At 39.8% G+C, this 24936-nt stretch overlaps 1 long non-coding RNA gene across 1 annotated transcript in view; it reads right to left on the reverse strand.

Annotated features, from left to right (window-relative positions):
• LOC107189227 overlaps positions 1 to 24936 on the reverse strand; it is a 73558-nt gene that overhangs the window by 15236 nt on the left and 33386 nt on the right. The window contains exon 3 of the long non-coding RNA XR_001516232.1: positions 12947 to 13050. This is a non-coding gene — a long non-coding RNA (uncharacterized LOC107189227). The remainder of the gene's footprint in view (positions 1 to 12946; positions 13051 to 24936) is intronic.

Here is a 24936-nt window from a genome sequence, read left to right on the forward strand (position 1 = left end):
CATACCCTGATCAATAATTTATTAATAATTCCAACTTGATTTCTGTGAACGGGATGACTCTTTTCAATCAAATGGCTACAACTTCGTCAATAATTCGAATTTCAAGTTTCCTTTGGACGTAAAATATTTCTAAGATATGCGCCTTTGAAAACGTACACCTGATATATTTTGAAAAAACTTGATTTTATGAAGTTGAGAAATGGATATGATCCCTTAATAGTACTGATTTAATTAAAAGCGAAACCATCGCATCAATCTTGATTTCCATTACAGAACGGCGCTAATAGGTGTACAGCCTGCTGACGTCGAAACGCAGAAAGACGGAAGGAAACGACAGTAACGCGGGAGACATGGCAAGCCAACATTTCGCGGCGCTACGTTAATATTTACGATCAACACCACTCGATCTGGGTCGTTCTGAATGACAGCGATAAACATTGCGGCGAGTTGAATGCGATAAAAAGGGGGGGAGGGGGCGAAATTACACGGAGGAACTCGTAAAGGTACGTATCCATTTGTTACGTATCGTATCACTGTTGCGTATCCATTTGTTACGTATCGTATCACTGTTGCGTATCCATTTGTTACGTATCGTATCACTGTTGCGTATCCATTTGTTACGTATCGTATCACTGTTGCGTATCCATTTGTTACGTATCGTATCACTGTTGCGTATCAATATATTACGTATCCGTATAGAAAATGGAAGAGACGACGAGAAATAGAGTATCAGTTCCTTCTGTGACTACAATGAGTTCACCTCTGGAGTTAGCCTTCTACATTTTTATATGCTGAAGACAAAAAAAATAGTTACCACGTTGGTGGGTGTCACAAATGTATAAAAGCAGAGAAATGCACAGTGAATACTTCCCTTCCGAAGAATTTCACGCTTGCCTCTCTACATTGTTACACAACGGTGATACGATACGAGGATACGCAACACAAGTGGATACGCACCTTAAGATTCCGCGGACCGCCTCGCGTGCTGCTCGTCGTCGCAAACGGAGCGGCCAACACCGGTAATATTGTTTCGAATGATTAGATCCCCGCCTCGTAATCTGAGATTAAGCGCGTGGGTCGTTTCATTCGCTCGCTCCGAAAGCTTCTCTTCTTCGCCCCCACCCCCCTCTCCTCGCTCGCGGATCGATCAAATCGGATTATACTCTTGCGATCCAAAAAGATTTTATAACCGGAACAGAAATTAAATTTTGCAAAATAATATTTTGTTTTATGCATTGTGTACAGAGGATTTTGAAGAGATTAGGGGAGTACAGATGTTACAATCCGAAGAATTTTTTTTACCGGAAAATGTTCAAGGCGGTAGCCCACTTTGCAACTCAAAAATGAATTTGATTTTTTTAAACTGTGGTGGAAGTGTTGCTCTGACACTTAAAACACTTGAAAATTCAAAGGGTAACATATTCAGGCCTGAAAGGGTTAAAATCGTAAAATCGTCGATTTATGCAGATGTAATCTCAAATTGTAGAGCGATTTCAAATTTTTGCCCAGCAATCTATAAACCATCGTCTTGCCAAAATAACATTAAATTATTTATTCACTGTGCCCAATGTAAATTGGCAATTCTACTGTAATCAAAATTAAGTTTTGCCAACACTGAAATCGGCAGAGCAAGAGAGGGAATTTTTGCCAACCCATTGTGCGAAATTTCATACAAGGGATCCAGGAACAGTATATTATTCCATGCGTGCAATTTGCACGGCGTTGAACTTCCGGGATCCCCTGTCCGCACACGCTGGGCGATTACCGTAGATCCCCGTATCCAGACTACCGCCGCTCTCGAATCTGAATTATAAGCGGTTTCAGTTTCTTGACGGTCGGAGAATTCTCGAGAATATTTGAGACGATGGACAGTGCTCAACCAGAGCAAGAGAATTTTCCTCCCGAGGCGGACATCCAGGGGATCGCGTGTTAATTACGATTTTCTTTGACTGTTTTTTATTTTTCTTAAGAATGTACCCGGTATTATGAATCTTTCGGGCGTAAAACAAGCTCCTAAACTCAATACCTCTTCGGAGAGTCACGAGATAAAGCGAGCTTCAGACCTCATTCAAAGAGGGTATTTCCACCCAGAGCGTTATTTTTAAACGATTTTCCGAACTAAGAATTAATGTGCCAAGGAACTTGCAGTTCTTTCGTACATGTTTGTTCACATTTCGAGAATGCACAGTAAAATTTTTGTGCGATTATCTTTTCTATTAACAAAGTTTTTAGGATAAACCAACGAGTAATTGGCTGCATTAGGCAAAGAAATATAATCCCATATTTTTAGTTCAGCGTATTAAGCAAACATTAATAAGTACAATTTTTATTGAAAATATTTCAGAAATGTAGCAGTCGTTTACTGGGCTCTTACACGTTCTGCAATTTATAAATAAATATAATTGCAATGTCGACAGCTGTTCTGTTGTTATAAATAAATACATAGTCGTTAGCTACCTAAAAAATTTATGATTAACCTTTTAACGCTGAAACACCTTTCTTTGCTTACGTATTGCACATAAGTCCTTATAATTATAATTTTTATAGACTTGGCATAAAAATAAAAAATTTCGTATTCAATTTAATTGTACAATAAAGTATTCTCAAAGTTTTGAAGAGATTCGTATAATAATTTCTTCCCAAGAAATTTCCATTAATTGGCACAATTCCGTCTCGAAAACGTCGTATTACAAGCGTCAAGACCTTCGACAACACTGGAACTGCGGTTGATCTTTCGTGGGCTCTCGTAATGGAGAGCGGGGCGAGCACAATGCGCCGTAGAAACGAGCAGGCACAATGAAGTTGCAAAGCCGGGCCATTAATCGGCTACAATGTTCATTATTAAGCCGGCCCGGTTATTACCCCCTCCATTGTCCGCGGATCGCAAACATTTTATTCTGGTGAGAGCTCAAACGAGAAACTCCGTTCGTCTCGGTTCACTTTCGACCGAGAAACTCGATATTTCTACTCGGTGAGCGACTTGCCCCGTTTAATTGTTACGCCGTTGCAGCAATTAGTAATCTACAGTCCCTTTAAATGAAGCAGCAATACACGGCTGAAAATTATGAATGTACCATTTTTTTTTTTAACTTTCTGTACATTTTTGTAAATACTTCCGTAAACTCTTATCTTTTTTTGTTATTTTTTGTATAGTATTGTAGAACATTTGTTAAATTTTCTATGATAAGTTGTTCTAAACTCTGGTATATGTTCCACATTATTGCATATCTAAATTTTTCCTTTATCCTCTAGATTTCCGTATACATTATTATATCAAAGGTTCTATAGTCCATTTATAAATAAATATTATATTATTAATGTTATTATTATTACGGTGGTCGAACATCAGACATACGGTTGACAACTCTCTATTCACGGCTTAACACTCCAATACGATTAAAATTAATCTACTTCACCTCCTCTTCCCCTTATTTCCCCGTGAATTTAATCAAAACTCCATCGTTTCAACCCCCAGTCCACCCCCAAAATTCCCAGCAAGTTCGTCGACACGGACGACGAAATATCCCAGGCAAAGTTCCACGATCAACAAGAAGCTCGGGTAAGAAAATCACACCCTTGCCGGTTTTCCGCTCCGTAAGGGATGTTTCGCACGCTCGAATGAGTCTGCGGGGTTGCGGAGTAAGGGGCGGTGAGAAACAGCGTCCCGGCCAAAGGGATAGAAAGGAACCCCCTCTCGACGCGCTGATCAGCGTCCTGGACTCGAAGTCCCAGAAGTCCTGTATAAAAGAAAAATTGCACGAACGTCCATTACAGTGTCTCCGTTACGCCCCTTCCGTCAGCCTGATTTCCGTTTTATCGCGTACGGGACGCCGATCGATCGTCGATCCTCCGGAGAATACGGGATGAAACAGTTTACGGACGCGTGATTGGACGTGGAAAGATCCCCCGTTCCGCTTCGACTGATAATAATTCGTTACTTCGGCTTCGGGAACAGATTAACCACCCTTTTTGTCTTTTAAATTTCATTCGGTACGTACTTGCAGTTCTAAAAATCATTGGAGGAATTCGGAGATTCAATTGGAGGGACTATTCGAGTAGTCTATCGGTGCTTTATAGATATTCTGTATCTAATGTCAATGTATAGATACACGGATGTGTCTGATTTTATTTTTAGTACAGAGGTGCCTCGATTACTGTCAAAAGGTTCCAAACCACATGTAGTCGTTCTGGTATTAAATAGAAACGGAATTCAATGAACAGACGCGCTAGCCAACGTCCTATTAAATTGCCCGCGAACCCAGTAGATTTTCAAATTCAATTATCTCGAAAAATCATAACCTTGAAACAAAAAAAAAATTTATTTTTCCTGTTCAACTTATTTTTGCTCATAGAATCACATACTGCTCGACTGAACTATCCGACCTGGAGGGGGGTTTGGGTCATGGAATACGTGCGCAAGAGTTTATCACGATGCTGTTGCCCCTATATTGCACCGGTGTGCATACAGTATGCATGACTTAAGTGCGCCGAACAAGGCCGGCCACTTAACAAGCCATTATTAACTACGGAATGTCTGCAGAGAAGTTCGGAGTGTCTGGCTGCTTTGGCCCGCGAGATTCTCGCGCAGTCTCCCCCTCCACCCCTCAGTTTGCCCTTAATAAGCGGATTTGTCTCGTTTTGTACGATTGTCGGTTGTTCAGAGGCACCGCTAACCGCGACTACTCGCGTTCCCTCACGACGAATTGTGTACAAAGTTGCAACTTGGGTATATCGAAATAAGCACAATTTTTGTACGAATTACAAATTCACTTACATTACATTACATGTTCCAATATTACTTTTGCAAAGAAATTTTTTAAAAGAATTCATTCATCTTCCAAGTATTTTAATAAAAATCTTACCATTCCTATCCTAATTACCACCGAGCCAACATGTATTTACACTGGTACCACAAAGTTAGTAATTTTTTTTTAAATCACAAAATCTTCTTTTTTCTGTTACTATATAAAGAAAATTTTTAAATACCTAATAATTAGAGAGAAAAAAATTGTCAATTGACCCTAATCCGTCCCTCATTTTCCCAACTTAATTCGTCCCTAGGTGTGCAATTGGCACAGTGGTAAAAAATTAATATAACGAAGAGATAACTAGTTAAGTTTACAATTTCTTTATAATAAAAGTCACGGAGATTCCAGCTAAATTTACCTACACATGACGGAATATCATTTCTTAAGAGAAAAATATTTGTTAAATTGACACAAGGGACGGATAAGGGTTAAAAAACGTGGCAACTACTCCCAGCATCCCCTACGTTTTGATCCAATTCTCCCCAGCGATTTCTTATCGCGTTCTGTCCATCAGCGTGTTAGCAGAACGCGTGACAGACGACACGGGTCTCGTTTCGGTTAGTTAATCTTGAACCACAGCCCCTGTAATCACCGGATATTGGTAGGGAAAGCTACGATCGAATGCCCGTAATTCGTCGGAAATAACGCGGACCGAACGGGCGAGGATTTCTCGTTTGTTTACCGTGGAACGGACCCCAGAGGGCTGGGGTTTTGTCATTAGGCTAATTATTAATGCCGTTCGGGAGGAAACACGACGAATTCTAGCGCAGAGATTTGCAATACATACGAAAAGTATCCAGTCGATTAACGTTAAAATTACCACGACCGGTTAAATGACCGGTTTTGTCGTTCGAATTTCTACCTTTTCGAAGAGTTCGGTAGGTTTAGTGTTAATACGTCGATTTATCGTTGGATGCCATTGGAGGGTTGAAAGGATCAAGCGCAGTACCATTTAAGAGGTCATTCTACTGTGAGGGCCAAAAAAGTTAAGCTTTGTTTAGGGATTTTTTTCTTGGTAAGAAATATAATATGTAATCAAATGCATATTGTTAGTATTTATTATATTAAATTTCAAATGATTAATTTGTATCCCTTCGAATAAAATTATTTCAAAGTTTGGGAATACAGAAAAGGTCGACGGAAAATTTACGTAGGTCGAATACTAAAAAGAAATTTTTATAAATATTTTATAATCTTCACTTCGTGTCATGTGCATCCAATATTTCAGAGCACCCTATAGTGTGTAAATTCATAAAATCCACAGTCTAGTCGTAGATTTATATATTACTCTGATCGTCGATGTGTGAATGATTTTGTAAATTTGTTCAGACGTTCATGATTAGCGGGAATGAATACAATCTGCCTGACCGATCCTCGTTTAAACGTCCCCGAAATCACACGGTGAAATTGCAAATATTAGAGAATCACAATCATTCGATGAGGACGAGCATGTACGGAGCCAGTTAAAACAGGCAGTCATAGCTAAATATTACGTTGATGGGCCACAGAGGGATTGTCGCTTTATATTTGTGATCCAGGGAATGTTTATACAACGCAAATCGAAATATTTGTACGCGTTGTTATGGAAGTATCGAACGTAATACAGTTGTCTCCCTGAAAAAAACCGTATTTTATCGAAGATCTAGAGACTGACATCATAAAGATGGATCAGATGGTAAGGTACCAATAGGGCCGTTTCGGAATTGGCCTTATTAATTTAATATTATTTAATTAAAAATTTGATATGCAGTGTTTACTTTTCCATCTATACATGTACATAGTTTTTTTTAAACATTTATCATGTGAAAGGTATATCTTTTAATTTCAATTTTTAAATGGTTTTATTTAAAATGAATATTTCATTCTACATATAAGTACAAAACTAACGTGTAACCATTAATTACCTACACGAATTTAATCCAATAAACATGACTAAATATCAAATGCCATTTTGGGATGTCCATAAAGGTAGTTCATTCTTGTATATGAGTAGTGTTACAAAGATTACGTATAAAATTAATTTGATTGAATTCTGTTTGTCTAAAATTTTTATCACCATCATAAAAGTTTTGATTGTTTTCTTGCTAACTAGAATTTTACATATAATATACGATCTACGGTACCTTTTTACAAAACCTATTTCACTGACCTGTAAACACGTGTATACATGCTAGTAGCACCGAAAGGGTTAAAAACGGGTTTTTCGATCCAAGAAAAATTAGAAAATCACGCACGGCGGATGGAAAATGACTTCGCGAAAAAAAAAAAGTTTATTTCGTCCGTTTTCTTCATCCCGTTTGAATCGCAACGAGCCGGTCTAGTTTTGCGAACGAACTCTCGAAAGGTGGAAGGAGGTGGTAGTGATAAAGGGATGAGGGAAACACGAGTTCCCACGATTGTTCGCCAGGAAATCGAATTACGCCGCGAAGTTTCGACGGGATTCCCGCGGGTCGACCAGCCGTCGACGAGTCGGATGCAAAAAGGGTCGCGGGCGAGCGCGAAACTGAAATTCGACGATGGTGGTCGGGTCGTGGGAGGCGAAAAAGAGGAAAAAGGGGTGGGCGGAGGGACGGGAACACGCTTCTTTTCAGTCGGCGAACTCATTGTTTCCGGCACAAAGGAGACAGCCGGTTGACGATGAAGACGCTTGTCCAAGGGATCCATTGTTCTATCGGTTTGGATCGCGAATACACTCGAAAATTTCGGTTAAGGGAACGTCGGCGTTTCGCGTCACCGATTTGTCGATGCCACGAAATGTGCCACTATCTACTATAGGATCATATACGAGACAAGTGCACTAGGGTATAGTAGGTACTACGGATCGTGTCCCAATTATGGAGCCTCTGTATTAAAGGAATTATTAAAAAAATATTACACGTATAAGGGAACATAGAGAAAATTTGTAAATTAAATGTTTAATTAACAAATGAGATTCAAAGTGGAAAGAACGACAATTTTAATAATGTTATAGGTGTTTGTTAAAATATTGGCAAAAAATTGTAGACATCAAGAAAATCATAGGACAACGGGTTAATAAACAAAAACGTGGCGATTCCCAGCAAATGATAAAATTCCCACATCCCCCATTCATTCGATACACGTGTACACTGAACGTTCGAGAACAGACGCCGAGTTACAATCCGTGTGCCCGCGGTATTGACTTTAATAAGCCTCATTGACATTCAGCGGCTGCAACCGTTCTCCCCTTCTCTGCCCCCCTGAAATCGGGTCGTCTATGTCTCCGCCCACGGGACGCTTTTCTCACCCACCGCCACGAATATGACAATCAACCAGGCTGGGCAAAGAGAAACCGGCTTAATTATCGATTGTTCCGGGGTAGGACCGATTTCTCTCATTCATCCAAGTGTGTGCAAGGAGGCAAATTATCCATTCGTATCCCCCGGTTCTCGTTCTCGCCATGCATACACTGCCGGTCAAAAGTATGGGTACACCCTTTAAAACGGAACAACTTCTTTAAAAAAAAAAATAACTTGAGTTCATTTGTGAAGTTGGGGACATTAGTTTGATGTGTTAAAAAGAATTGAAAAAAATTGCAATTGGTCGGAATCGTGAAGATCTAATGGGTGTGAAGAATCGAAAGGGTGTGTCCATACTTTTGACCGGTAGTATACAAGCAGCCAAACAGAAACCGTGACGTTTTTCCTGCACTCCCCTGGTAACCGTTTTAGCGGGATTCTGTGTACGCTGGTCGCGTGATTGCTATTCAGGGGACATTCATAAGCTCGTCGTAGGTCGCGAGCAAATATGGGGATCCACGAAAATTATCGAGTCCCCTCACAGTATGTTTGTCAATGGATAAGAGTAAAAAAAATTAGAGTTTAAAATTGTAGAAAATTTTCTATCGTAAAATGTTGGTAACGAAACGTAGTTTGTAATATTACTAACAAATTCTTACATACCGATTTGTAGTTGAAAGTGGGGCGGTTTAGGTAGTCCAACGTTACTGCAGGAGACTAGCGCTCTGATTGGTGGGGGTTTTTCGTTAACACTAGGTTTACGAGAGGCGTTATACCTACTGTTAATATCTCGTTAACAAATCCTCGGAGAATTTTTTCGTTAAGGAAAAAACTATTTCAAATCACCCCAGAAATCACCCCTTTCAAGGGCTCCACCTATTTTGGGACACCCTGTATATACATACATAAATTTTTGGTCGAGACCATTTTTTTTTATGAAAAAATACCAACAGTTCGAAGGTTAATAGGCGTGCAGATTAATCCATGCGATGATCACGTGTCCAGCCCACGTTCGATTAAACCCTTCCTGCGAAAACCAGCAACAACCTCTGGTTTTGTCATTCTCTTAATCCCCAGCACGATATTTATTATCATGTTAAAGGTATATTCGTAATGATCCCAGCTATATTCTGTTATCCCTCCACCCCTGTAACAGAGATTTTCATCGAGCGTTGACGTGTTCGGCCAACAAATTCCTCGGATTCGCCCGGCTAAACCCCCGCCGCGGTTTTCATCAGATACGGGTCGCCATTATGCCTCGTTATCCAGCGGCGAGCGTAGTAATGGGGCGCTTGGTCCACGCGGAAAAGATATAGGTCGCTGAATTCGTCCTTCCATCAACAGCAGCGAGGAATTAAAACAAAAAGAATGCATTGTCCTTGGAAATACACAAAAAATCAAATTCTATCCCACCGATGCGTCCCTCAAAGCACTACATGATTCATTCCAACGTTTTCTAATACAATCATTAGATAACGAGTTATTTTAGATAGTAGTTTTTATTGACCCACCCTGTATATTCCACTAAAAATTGCGAATTAGCCGATTATTACAGCCCCGATCATGGCAATATAGTTAGAGCCCACTGTATATCGATTAAATATAATTTTTAGACCATACATTTTTTCTTCAATTTTTTGCAACTGTGACGAACTTTTATATCAACCTAATATTTTCATAATTCTAGTCCTACAAGTATAACAGAGATATTCCAGGTGAACACTGATTGTATCAACGAGCCACCCCGTACATAGTGATAAACCGTAACGAAGTGAACGATCGTGATCGCCACGGTTAATTATCCCTCCCCTGATCGCCACCGTCCACACCCTCTTTTTTAATCATACACGGCCATGATAACGGCCTCATTAACTCTCCTTTGCCCCGATAGTCGAGCCGCGACATTTACCCCCCGTTCGACACATCCGACGAACAATTAACCGCAGGAGGTGAGGGGGAACACCGCGGGACCGGAAGTAATAAGCACGGCTGGTCGGTCAAAAGTGAATCTCGAATTCGAGGCATCGCAGTTGCCGGTCCTTTTATTTATTTTTTTTTTTTTTTTTTTTTCGGTGACTTGCTGTTCCGGATGGCCCGATCGTGTTTCACTCGTGCGAAAATTCGATCCTGCACATACCGTTCGAATGTGGTAAACGGAAGACTTCGCTCGGTGTCAAGGAAACACGATTTTTTACCACTGTGGCGATCGATGACGAGAATAACGATTTTTTTCCTATTCTTTAAGCCTTGGACCGTTCCTCGAGTCTTTTTCGACCCATCGTAATTTACTTCGGAACTGTTGGTATTCTTAGAAAACTGTAGTGAATTTTTTTAATGTAATTGATGATTATTTTTTTCATTGTATTTCACCAAGTCTAGTGATATCTTTAGGCTTAATTTAAACATCTCTAATGTTGTGGTTCATGTTCGATCCAAAAGGCGATTTTTCTCGATTGTCACACCTGTAACTACGACCGTTTTTATACCGATTTTATGGACGATAGAACAGTGAACGTATAATTTTTGGCTGGTTAATTCACGGTCGAATCGAAGCTGAACGTCAGCGTGTGCAATCACAAGAGACGCCTATTGCCATTTGGCCATTGACAAATATTGACATTCGAGTGACGTTCCCGTGTTAGGGGGCCACGTACCGGCTATCTCGAGTCAATTGGGTTAATTGAATTGCAGGCTGCCGCGTCGAAACGGCGCGACGTCCAGGACAATCCACAAATTGTTACGCGAGAGGATGCTGAAGGATTGCGTCGTTGATTTCGACGATTTCTCGAGGAAACGGAAGAACAGGTCCCAATCATCCGTCGAAAAATCGTGGGAAAAAACAATTAGACCGATCAAAATGGAAGACGCTTGGGACTCGAATGTTATTTGAAATAATATTTCGTTTAAAAAGGTGTCATAACTTTCGACTCCATTCGTGATCAAAATTCAAATGATTGGTAATTTCGAAGTGTTCATAATAATTCGATCACCCACTGTGTGTAGATTCATTTCGTTCGATTTCCCATCCCTATAAGAAATTCTTTCTCCCTTGGCGAAAAAATATGAATGGAAAAACGTAAAGGTGTGCGTGAATTTTGCGAAAATCTGATTAATTTCTTAATTGCTTCGGGACGCGGAAGGAACCACGGTCGCAGTCGCGATCAATTTAATCAGCCGTTAATTTAATTAATTTCCACCCGGCGGACGATTACATTAATGAAATTCAATGGAAGGACCGCGAACGGAGAAGAATAAATTGTAGGTCACTTGGCGAAGTTTGCGGCCGCTGTAAGACGCGGTAGAAGTGGAGGGAAGAGGAATGGAAAACTTCCCATGATGGTGTTTTTCGGACCTAAAATTATTGCATTATTCTTCACGACGCGATTCATAAGGATAATGGGGAAAGCAACGTGACTATTTTGTCTTACAGGCTTCCAAAGATTTGAAATAATCCAGGGAGTTTTTACTACACGATCCAATTTCTAATATTAAATACGAAAAGGTATTTTCAATAACAATAATTTGTGTTGTAATTGTATTGTGCCATAAAATTCACATTAGTTTAAAATTGATGAAATATTAAGAAATGAGAAATCAATGATGCACAAATGAAAGTTGGAAAATATCGAGGAAAAAAAACTAGTTTAAGTATTTTAGGTATTAGTAAATATGAATCTTTCAATATAGTATTTTTTAATGTATTGTCTGCGATGACAATAAGTAATGTAGTAATAAACGAATGAACATCGTATGTCAGTATACGTAAATACGTGGTACGATTCGATTCGCTACCTATTACATGGTTATACTGGGATTAAGTGATACGAGTCAGGCATTGATGAAACGACGTACCTTTAATACAACCATAATCGCATTATCCACCGAGGAAGCTCATTAAACAAAGCTTCCTTTCGCAAATAAAGATCTCTGTACTATATGTATATAAGCTATATGTAAACCAATGTATCAAACACTGTCTAATATACTGTGGTAATATTGTAGGAAGTTTGTAGCATACATTTGCCCAGACACATAGGTAAATGGAACAGTTTCTCGGTTTTCTAGTATTATCAAGAATTTCATAATATTCTCAGGCATTTCCAATTCTAATATGATTCATTTCAAATTCACCTGATTCCTCGGATATTTACAATTTATGGATTCTTAAAGACCAGATTATTTATAATCCTATGAATATCTTTTTTAATTTCGAATCTTAAATATTTCCTTCGCCTCGAAATTTTATCTTAAAACGCTCTGGCAGTTTTATTTCACAACCTACATTAAAATTCCAGGGACTTTTTTCTAAATACTGTGGTGTCTATCTGAAATCCTCGGAATTCCTGGCATTTTATAACTTAAAGAAGGGATTCTACTTTAAATCCTTGCGTTCCACAATTTTTTAGAGATTTTTAACGATAACACTTTTTCACCTTTCGATGACCATTCCGCAAGAAATATGAAGATTCCGTGTAAAAATTGTGGTAGGTCTCGAGGAGAAAGGATTGCCGAACACAACACGCTTGGCGGAGATTCGAACTCGAGTCGTTCGGGTGGAAAGCAAGTACTCTGTCCATCTACCTACCTCAATATTCCAGAAATCTTTTAACACTTTCATACATCTCGTTCAACTCACCGTATGGAATTTCAATTTTTATCAACATTCCCACGTTGTCACTAGAAATTATCGCGAAAGAAAAAAAAACGTGAAAATATTCATAATAAATATAAAATAATCGAGCTACGAGAACAAACGAAGAAGTCGAAGATTTCGACTTGAATTCTCCAGACAGGGGGAAATGAACGTCTTAATAGTCGATTTTTGTCGGGAGAACGATAATCAATCGATTCCAGGGAATTCGAATAGCGGAACGGACTTACCAGGAAAAGCTTTCATTAAAATCGGATCCCCGATGGATGACAGGACAGGATAATCCTCCGGCGATCGAGCGAAATGGCCGCCGTTTTCTCGTGCGGTCAGGGATCTGAAAAGAAGGTTAAGAGATCGGATTAAATCGAAAAATTCAATTCCTCCAAAGAGGGGGGAACGACCCTTTAAAGCTTCGCTGACCGTTACCGACCGATTCGATCGTTCCACTGCCTATGGACAATTCCCATTTGTAATCAATTCTCGAAAGTGATTCTATTCTCTACTTTGGAAATCACTAACCAGAAAGTAAACAAATTTCCCAAGAGAATTTCGAGAAGAGGATAGATAACAAAAAAGCAAAAGTAGTCGGTACTTCAAATCGACATTAACGTTAAATTTCAAGTTTCCACAGATCCATAAATTTATTTGTACACCTAATACAAAATTTTAATCCACACTTTCGACATGTATATGTAACCATTCAACGTAACCAGATCAACGGAAAGCGAATTGGTGTGTATAGAGACACCCTCCCCAACCCCCAAAATGGGGCTCGCAGCCGTCATCCGCGATTAATAACCTCGATAAACCCCCATTGTTCCACGAGCGTTCAGTGGCGCTCTATTCGGAGTGAAAAACCAGGGAGTCATCGTCGAGATGATGATTTCCTATTTTCGTCCTAAAAGGGGACACAGGGTGGTGTGGGCTGCGGTCGAAGCCTCGGGCCACTTCGACCGACGGCGAAGGACACTGGAGTACTACTTCCGTAGGCAGTTTCTTAAAGAGGGAAACTAATTGGTTATAGAACGGTCGGCCTCCCTCGACGTGGCCTTGCAAAAGTCGCGTGCTAAGCACCCCGTCGATTCCTCTTGCTACCCGTAGACAGATAAATTGGGTAATCAAATTATTATGAACAGATGAAGAAACTACGTATTTTATGTTTTCGGTGTTATTATGACTTCAACAATAATGAAATGTACCCTTTCTTTCTTTTTTTAACAAATAGATACCCGGGCTTGAAACAGTTCCAAAAATATATCGAATATATATCGAATGTCTGAATTTTTCAAGCAACTTGAAATCAACATAGTATTTTTGAAAAAAAAAATCCGCCTAAAATTTTCCTTACAGTTCGATTAGTATGTGATGGTAAATAGATAAATATTCAAGTAACACTAGCAATTCGAATTTTCACGAGTAACTCGAAAGTTCGAGATCCTGTACGAACATATTCGAATAATTCGAAAATTTTCCAGCTCAGAAGATAAATCACGGGTAGTCATTCGAATTCAATAGAATATCGTGTATCTAGAATGATCCATCAGCATCGATATCAGTGATCGTAGAAGTGGCGAAGCTCCTCTACTGTGGGGATCCAGGCAGCCAATAACGACTGTGCCCCACGTTTGCACGCGTAAACACTCCTCTCGACCATACGAAGAACGATTGAAAATTCAACGGAGGTAAACTCCTCGTTCGGTCCCTGTAATTTACGAGGACTGTCGACAAGCATCCAGAGGGAAGAGTTTGCAGAACGTGTCTTTTGATCTTTCGTCGCGTTTCGCCAGCCAGCCCCCCTCTCCCCCCAGCGTCGTCTATTTCCTCTCCAATTTCCCGTTTCCTTGTTTGTCGTCCCCCGGGCCCCGATGATGCTCGATAAATATTTTACGTGTTCCTCGATACTGGAAGAAGCGTCGTCGTCATGACGAACTGTCTTTGGGTGTTCTGCGCTCGGGGACGACCTTCCGCGAAAGAGGAACATCGATTTCTTCCGTAGTACGGTGCAGTCACGGATCTGGATCTTTTAAGGGAATAACGGAATTTCCGGAAATTCCGACGCTAGGTAGTCTATGTATTGGAAGACTTTGGATTCGAGGATCTTACGAGATGCGGGATTGTTGGATTGCTGGATTTCTGTTAACTTTGGATCAGCGATGCGTCAGCCTATCTTCTGGGCAGTCGCTGTTTTCAGGATAATATGTTATTCGTTATTGTGGTTTCTTGGTGGATGGTGGAGTTTGGATTTGTGCATAGTTGAATTCTCACGTGTTAGAGACTAAAGTAACTAGGCTTATAGTACATTGGGCCCGAAGTAAAGTGAGTATTTAGGAAATTGGACCTAAAATTGACTACTGGGCTTAAAGTTTGTTAGCTAAAGTAAACTGGGCTTAAAGTACATTGGATCTAACGTGAATTCTACCCAAAATAAATCAGGCCTAAAGTAAATTAGATCTAACGTAAATTCTGCCCAAAGTAAACTGGGCCTAATATAAACTGCCTAAATAAACTTCTGTTCCTTACGAGATATTCCACCGAAAAGATAGTCCGGTAAAACCAGACACTCTGTGGATGCTCCCTTTTCTTATCATCATCTTCACTGTAGATGCACCTAATTACCTATTGTTAAAATGTTCCACCGAAAGGTCACTTGACCAACCGCAGGGATAAGAGTTCCCCCTTGGATATCCAATAACGCGAGAGAGAAGAAAATCGAGGCTTCATTAATTAACGCCGTGAAGCGACATTACACAAGTCGAGATCTCTCACAGCCGATCACAAAAAGATCACTCAACCGATCGACGGGATGAGTGAGTTCCCCTGGGCCTGATAACGCGAGAAAAAAATAAAAACATATCGAGGCCACATTAATTAACGCCGCGAAACAACGTTACAAGCCGAAAACTAGGGGAGTAAAAGTATCTGTAATTTACGAGCATTTGAATTTCCCGAATTACTTGAAATCGACGAACTGTTTGAACAAAAATTCAAACTACTCGAATATTCGAATACTCGTCAGGCTTCGATTTATTTGAAAATGAATATTTAGCTTGAGAATTTTCGATTTACTCGAATATCGATTTCAGAAGTATAATCCACCTGTCGTGAAAGGGAACTCTGTCAAAGATTTTTTTTTTTTTGGTTTTACAGTGAAAATTTTGGTATCCGTTCAACGAACAATTTTCCCAGAATACACAATGATAAATCAACTCTTCTGGGAATCACGCTACCGGAAAGAAAATCAGAACGAAATGAAAAAATTCCATTTATAACGGAATCGCGACAACCAAGGGGGGGAGGAGGGTGTGAGAGGATCACGCAACGGATTTATTTCCTGGCTTCTTCGCTTCAACGGGGTGGGAAATGTTGCGCTGTTCAAGGTCGCCGGCCGACTATCTTCCCGCCAAAATGGCCGTCTAATCCTTCTACGATTCGACCTGCTTGTTCAACTAACCTGGAAACAATAGGAGAGAACAATAGCCCAACGGGGCCCAATCTCCGAGCATCGATAAAAGAAAGAAAAAATCAAACAATTATAAATAAAGAAATAAACATAATAATATTCACTTTTACATATCCTCGATTTGCTCGAATCGCGACACATCCCTGACATCAGGAAATATTCAGAGGGGGGGGCAAATACACCCACGACGCGACCGATGCATCACGGCTGATTTATCCGGGTGTGATTTGCATACCAACACGCGAGGAATTAATAATATTTCGGGGAATACTAACGAGATCCCCTGAAAATGTTTCTGATGACCGTGTTGTCACCGCGTATGCATTATGCATGGGAACGGAACGGGGGAGTCTGTTTCGAGGGATATCGTTTTTCGGGCTGTCGCACACGACGAACCAGAGGGCCGGTATATGCACCGAAAATCACGGCAATTCGCGACTGAGAATCTACAGGGTGTCCCATTACCAATAATCGAATCAAGAAGATCACGCTAGCTCTATGCAGAGTGACAATTTTTTTCTGCATTAGGCTGTCATTTACAATTCATTATACAACAGAGATGGGCAAACTCATTATCTAGATAAAAAGTTTCGAATAACAAATACAAGATGAAAAAGTATTTCGTCAATTTTATGTCAATTTAATATTACTTTAAAACTGTAACAATCATCCTGCCGTGGTCAATGTGAGAATAAGTAGAAACAGCTACTTATGATCAGACACTGCAGAATATCGACGAAATGTTCTCCGACTCGATCCTCTCGAGAACTGTTATTCAACAATTTCGATTTACATTTTATATTGATAATTTCGTTTCAATTTCTACAAGGTGATTCATGAAAATAATATACTAAGATTTGAAACTGCAAAGGACCAGCGTACCGTGGTCAATATTTCGAAATAAGTAGAAACGTCGAGTGATGATCAGACCAGGAGTATTCGAGCAGAATCGGGAAGTGATCGAACTCGAGATCCCGTCGATAACCGTTGCTCCACAATTTCGATTTACTATTTCTCCCCGAGATATAACCTTGTTCCAAGTTCTACAGGATGATTCATAAAAAAGAAAAGACAGGTACAGCAATATTTTTAACCGCGAAGTCTCACACGTTCAGAGGTATATACGGAAATTTATCCGATAAAAGATGTTTGGCGAGCTACGAATCGAATGGGATACCGATCACTGATCCGACAGAATACAGAGGTATGCAATTGCACCGTGGACACACGCTCGAGCGGATCTGGAACGTCCGATATGATCGATTCGAGGGGGTCGTCGAGGTAGGAAACATTCTTATATGAAGTCGGTCTTCTGGAAACTATCGACCGAGGAGACGGATAAACGTGTTTCCCCTCTCAAGACCGGTGAACCGCGTGCAACTACTTCCGCTTCCTGCGTCGGACTGCTACACTAACAAATTTTAATCGAACGCGCCCAGTAATTTCGTCGAGAAACGATAACGGATCGTTCGCCGTTACCGTACAGATTCGGAATTTTAACGGTGGAACTATCAGCATTCAATCTATAACTGAACTAAATTCTATCATATACAGGCTGTCACTAAAAATTATCTAAAATAACCCGTTACCTATTGATTGTAGCAGAAAATATTTTAACGAATTATGTAGCATTTCAAAGATAACATTGGATGGGTACAATTTAATTTTTTTATCTCTTTTTTTAGTTTGAAATATCATGATGACCTGAAGTTTTTGCAAGGTCAATGAATCTTGTTTTAATACCACGTTGTTGCCAATAGAAAAACGAATTCAACAACCTGTAGAATGATGGTATTTAAAAAAAAGAAGCATTGACCATGAGAAGGTCACAGTGTTATCTAAAAAAAATTAAATACAATGTAATCAAATTGCATCCATCAGATGCGTCTCTTAAAATGTTACATAATTCATTAAAACGTTTTCTGATACAAATAATACGATAACGAGTTATTTTCGATAGTTCTTATTGACTCACCCTGTATATAAAAAAAACGCTACGATACTAGTTAATTGTGCTGGACTCGAGTCCAACTCGCAACCGTTGTCGAGACAAGTAGACGTTCCAGGAATTGAACGGATCAATTTTTCATCCGACCCGCGGAAAGAAAAGCCGGTCGACCGGGCCAGCAATCTATCGCCCTCTCCCCTCCTCCCAGAATCGAATCATCTATTAATGGAGTAGCGTGGCTTGGTAGATTTGATTCCGATAATGGAGCCGGAGTGTAGGCGTGCGGCTTGCATGCAATACTCTTGATTTTCCTAATGGAGGATAATTTAAGCGGCAATTAAGAGGTCGATCGAATACAGGGTGTATCAGATCAAACAGACGCAGAATGCGTAAACGTCATCACCTGACTCTATTCTATCATTCGATGCTGTTTTCTTTTTCTTTTTCTTTTTTTTTTTTTTTCATTTATTTTCTGTATCCCAATCGCGAGCACACTTTCCACCGATCCTTCGAATTCCCGTTGGGAAAATGGTCAACCACCGTGGCGCACAGTGGTTTGTCTCGTTAATCGAATATTACGGAGGAATGTTCGTATTGTGATCGAATCCAGGTTTCCTGCATTCCATAGTTTGGGACCGACAATATGACTGTGAACCACCATACTCTGGGACTTCTGGAATCTTCGTTTGCCCTGTGTATTACATGAGTCCACCTAACTCGAAATAGGAGATTGATTTCTAGCTGTGCTCTCGATTACAACAATTATCGAAACGAGGTGACGTTAATAGATAACATATCGCGATCGATTTTAGTTCAACTTCGTTTCAATTTTGGTTCAGCTTTCGTTTAATTTTGGTTAAATTTTGGTTGAACTTTCGTTCACTTTTGATTTAATTTTCGTGCAATTTAATTTAAAGACCGACAAAAGAATAGCTTAGCTTTAACTTTCTTCCACTTTCCAAACTAAACTTGAATTCCGTATCGACAAAATAAAATAAATAGCCTTAAATTTGGAGGCCATTGCGTTTTCAGACCTAAAGTAACATTTCCGCGATTGAAACCTTCAATAAACAGACAAAATTTCCTTATAAGTGACACTGGAATATTATATAAAAAACTATGAAGGGACCATAGCACGAGATGACCACTAGAAAATAAGAAACAACGACGTCAACACGTCCTCTTCCAGCGACAGGCACGTGTCTGAAATCCTGTTTCTGTGACCAGGTTCCAAAACCATCGACCCGTAAATCACCGAGGACTCTTGCGAAACGAAGGTACGCGGCGTGGCCAACGGAACGGAATTTATAGCGCCGCTCGATCGCAATCTTTATCGTCGTCGAGTCGAACTTTAAATCTCGGCTGTCTTTTAGGAATAACGCGATCCGATCGATGGGGGTTGGGGGATCCCTCTCCCGGAATATTTGTGGCGAGATTTTCTCATCCTCGATGAAGTTCGTACGCTTCTAATCGATTTCCATTCCCTTGTGCCAGAAAGCGAGAAAAATGTTTAATTAATGCGAATTTACAATTTTTATGCTCTCGTTTTCTTTTTATAAATTACATACCTTGTACCAAATGTCGATCGACAAATTTAATCCGTGTTTTCGTTACAGAAAAATTATTGTGTGTTCTAATATAATAACAATGAATTGCTTTTTTAAAAATAAAATTTACCCAAGTGTGTACGATTATACACCACTCCTCATCAATATTTGCCCACCGATCGAAGAAAGGTTCACTGAAATTTATAATAAATAGTCTGGAATTTTGATTGCTTTATGGCCCTTATTGTGGAAGACGTTATGTAGTTCTTTTGACAAATTCAGCTTACTTCTTTGCAAGGTAAATTTAATATAATAGAGCAAATACTTGGAGAAGGTAGACCTATATTTTTTATGATAAATTTTCTTATGTCATCCAAGATTAATAAATAGTACTATCTCCCTCAAATTAATAAATATAAGAAACAGATACATGGTAAATCTATCTCTTCTCCGTGTGACGGAATCATTTAAAACTTCTAATTTTAAGTTTCCCAACGTTTTCATTTTTTGCAAAAAAATACGAAAGCCTATTTTAACCGTTGAGGGATGTTTTCACCCTGAAAAATCATGAATACAATATGTATCCGCTCAATAGCGAGAATTTACGACTACTAACCTAAAAGAGTATTATATACAGTGAAGCAAGAGCAATTGACTGTTTATCTGATAAAAATTCACCAATGTCGACAATCGTCTTTCTCCTTGCACTGATTAAATGACCTGTCACGAAATAACACTGCACGTGACAATGACAACCAAAGAGTAACGGAGTTCCTCGTTTAAGAGTTGCTAAATCATCGCGAACGGATAAATGGAACGTAATATCTCGGGCTCGTTCTCTCCCCTGTTTCGGACCTTTTCACGTCGCCGAGGAAAAGAGGGTCGTTCGCTGGCTTTTCACCGAGACGATGCTTAATGATTCGTAAGTGATCGAGAGCTCGAGATCATCTGAATGCGCGGCGTTATTGTGGGAATAACGCCTGGACAATAATCGTGTAGAAAGAAGTAGACAATAATCGAGAGGAGTCTGTATATCTACATATTTTGAAAAAATGAAGAACGTATAAAATCCTTTCCATATGTCACTAAAAGCAAAAACAACATATTTTGTAAAAAAAAATGTGTATCGTTATAAATGTATTCTCAATTCCATTCTTGGTCAAAACTCAAATGACTGGTAACTTCGAGGTGTTCATAATAATTTGATTACCCACTGTAACTTATTATCATTTTGAACGATAAACAGCTTCATGGTGGTCAAGGAAGTGAACTCAAATGGAAATGAAAAGAGGGGAAAGGGGATGGGGATGAAAGACCAGCCGAGAAGAACTCTAATCGTCGTCGAGAAGTCTGGCCTGCGCCTTAACTCGACGAGGTGTAAGCCCTCTGGTTTCCCTCGTCGGCGCCCATCGTCTTCTTTAATAACGGCCATAACTCGTAATTGAAGAGAGCCCTCCCACACCCTCGCGACTCTCCTTTCACGTTCCACCTTCTGCCCCCCCTTACTTTTACTTCACCTCTGCGTACTTTTGTCCGTTAATTTACTCGGTTTGTCTTTGGCTCGTTACCCAGCCACTTGCTCTTTCCTCGACCAACCTTTTGAAGCATCTTCGTGTTTTACCACTCGCAGAACACCCAAGACACGCGGGGGAGTGATTAAATTAATAGATTCAAATGAAATATCCACGAGTTTTGGTGCCCGTTGCTCAACAGTGAAGTCGAGAGTGATTCTTTACAAATTGTTTGTATTAACAGGCGAAACCCTTTAAGGAGCCTGGTGTAAAGAGGATAAAAATGAATGGATCTTTGGAAACTTCTTGTGAAGTCAGAGCTGGATCATTTTCAATTACACGATCGTACACTGACAATATACACAAGCAATGAAACATCCCTAAAAAAATGCTACATAATTCATTAAATGTTTCCTGATACAAAAATCAATAGGCAACGAGTTATTTTAGATAGCAGTTCTTATTGGCTCACCCTGTATCTGCGTTATTTTCGACAGGAGACTACAGGGTACAGCCAGGTCCTTCGGGGATTTAATAACCCAGAAATGTGTCTCCAAGATTTCATATTTTACGAGGTTGCGAGGAAGCTGAAATGGAAGAAAGAATACCCTGTAATATCCTATACCATCTACCATCTATCTTGCGGTTATACAGCCTGGAAATTATGCGTTCCGTAAATAATTGATGTTTCATATTAACGATTCATTACTGCGAAAACAGCATCGTGGCAAATTGCTCGATCCATTTGAGCTACTCTGTCACAAACTTGGAATATTGCAATCTGTACACATGATTCGCGATGTATTTGAACAGTTCGTTTACAATATACATGGTGGACCACAAAATGTGATCAGCTTCGATTATTCTACTGCCAGCTGTTCGATCGAAAATTCTTTTAGTTAATATAACATGATTCAAGGAAAGCTACGAGACAACTGCACCACAATTTTTTGTCAACCCTTTTTTTCCAGAGTTTTCCAGATCACCTTTAATTTTCGTATAGATAAACCCAAAATAGTTTTTACTCCCATCTTTTAGCGGGTACTGAGACAAGGCGAACTTCGTAACAAATAATTTTTGCTTCTTCTAAACCAGAGAAACATTAAAAAACATGATTTGCCTTAATTCAGCTTCCTATCAACTACAAATTGCAGTATTACGAATTCCAAAAAAGTTTCTCTTTTAATGAAAAGTCAAGACCACAACCCACCTTGAAAATTCAAAATGTGTAATTTTTTTTTAAATTGATTTTTTCCAAAACTGGACACGATCTGAAGAAATAGTTTGCAGATTAGTATTTCACGTGTTGAACAGTATTGTTGGTAGATACGAAATATAAGTTGGAAATCGTCGATACTTTGACAGAAACAATCTTTAAGCCGTTTTGGTTTGCTGTTTTGTCGCGATGTTAACCCAGTTGATTCGATCGATTGTCGGATGCTTTTCACGGTCAAATTGCCATACACGGGTGTCGAGGAACGACTGATCCCCATCGCGGTACACGTTGGGACTTACGTAACAGAAAAATAATAACTCGACGGCGGCGAGAGGTTTCCCTCTACGGGGTTCCCGTGGGCACCACGTGACAGGATTATTCAACCACCTGCAATTGCTTCGTGCTACGGCAGGAACGTGATCACAAACAATCCCTGGTGCTATTCCACGCTGGTAACGGGAACGTGATTCACAGTAAAAATGTTCATTTGATCCCCCCCTCCCCTGACTGTCCTGTAAATTCCCATCCCCTGCGGCTGGAGGAACTTCTACCCTTGACACTGATGATCGGGGACGTTACGATGATTTTTTTGGGGGTTTATAATATTGTTAATAAATAAAAGTGATGAATAATAAATAATATAGAATAACAATACAATAAATATACAATGATAGTAAGTAGAATTTTGGTGTACTTGTAATTCCTAGCTACCAATCAACGAAAGGAAGCTAATATATACTTTACGTTTTACAGACACTGATCGATTCCCGAGGCATCGTTTCACAATATTTTCTTTTGAAGTCACCGTCGGTAATCAAACGACTCGAACATCGCGGGCAAACACTCGTCGGTACTACCGGTGGAATGAAAAATAACTCTAGCTGTAATGTTCCAGGGCGAAGTAGAAGCCAGCACCGAAGACGTTTCATTTAAAATAACACCGAGAAATGAAGGTAATAAAAAACACTCGCTCGAATGAAAATTCTTATTTTTTTTTTTAAATAATTAATTCTTATTTTAATAATTAATTCTTATTTTCTGCTGCAACTACTTCCCACGAAAATACACCCTGATTTCATATTTATAACCCATTTACGAATTAGCATTCGTGTCTAATCAGAGAGAAGGTATTTAGTACTCTTAGAAATTTAATCCAACACGACGAAGACGTCTAAAGAAAAAGAGTTCTTTCTATTGAAACACTGAAATGTAAAATAACTTTTTCTAACAAATTTTATAAATCCACAATTTTATCAAGCCTATATAACAGATGAGAAAAAAAGGAAGAAAGAAATTTCTTCACGTGTAAGTTAAAGAATGTTTAAATTCTAATAAGAAAACGAAATTTCTTAAATATTTTCGTACTTCGAGTAGTAATACTTTTCTTTCATAGGGAACGAGTAGATTTTGATGAATTTGGTTGCACCCGGGTTGCTCTGGAGGTTCCATTAATCATTTAAGATATTTCGCACGCAAGCCACACGATAGCTTCTTATATTCCGGAAAACAGATGCAATCGTACGGACTTTCTCGTGTTTCCCCGGTTAGAAGAGTGGTGGGGTCGATCGATCAAACGGGAGGCATAGATCGGTACTGTTCGTTCCTCGCGTAACTAACTACCGGTTACCATTACCAGGAGAATCCACAGGCAAGCCAAATCTGTTTATCTTCGAGATAAGGGGATTAGGGTTGAACCAAGGTGAACACAGTGGGTATCACAAGTCGTGCACGCTGCAGGTGAGCTTGCGCGGAACCTGGAAATCACCTCGGCCACCGTGATAAGCCTGGGCAAGACCGACTCGTGGCACGGGGGTAAACGACGAGAGGATGAACTGCATCGGGAGCAATTAGAGGGAACTTGGATACTACTGAAATCATCTAGTCATGAAGGAAAGTGATATAACAGAATTACTTGAAATGCTGTTTACACTGTATTCAGATTCTCGAGTAATTCCGACCATGAAAGGATAGCAAGTAGAAACAATTTCAGTTGGACATCTTGAAAGGACAGTCTGGAAGCAATCAACTTACTCCGTAACCTTCAGGTGATTAGAAAGTCCTAATGACATGGATCACTACTGAAGATCCCTGTTGGCGAAAATTCCTGAACTCGAGTAAAGAAAACGGTCTCAGCGAAATTAAGAGACCAAGAAAAAGGCATGTGAGGTAAGAAATAGTACTAAAGGAAGACAAAACGATGGTGAGAAGCATCAAGAAGGAAGGAACAGACAGATGTGTTTCGGATTACGCGGGTGGTAGCTTCTTTTTCCCGAGGCAGATATGGAAGAAGAATGTAAAGACAAAAAAAAGTAAAGATACGAGCGTACAACGCCGGTCAAAGTAGACGGTTCCCCTTTGAAAGGGCGTTGGGCGAACGTGAACTGTGACATTTCCTGAGGAGAAACACGGGGGCTTGTTTGTAACGAACAGCGTAGAACACAGAACCGCGGGTAATTTCATATCCGGGAGAAGCTGTTTCCACTGTATGCAAATAAATTCTAATGTCTCGTCATGTGTATTATAACGACCCGGCATGTG

The sequence above is a fragment of the Dufourea novaeangliae genome, unplaced genomic scaffold (assembly GCF_001272555.1).
Source record: "Dufourea novaeangliae isolate 0120121106 unplaced genomic scaffold, ASM127255v1 scaffold146, whole genome shotgun sequence".
NCBI lineage: Eukaryota > Metazoa > Arthropoda > Insecta > Hymenoptera > Halictidae > Dufourea > Dufourea novaeangliae.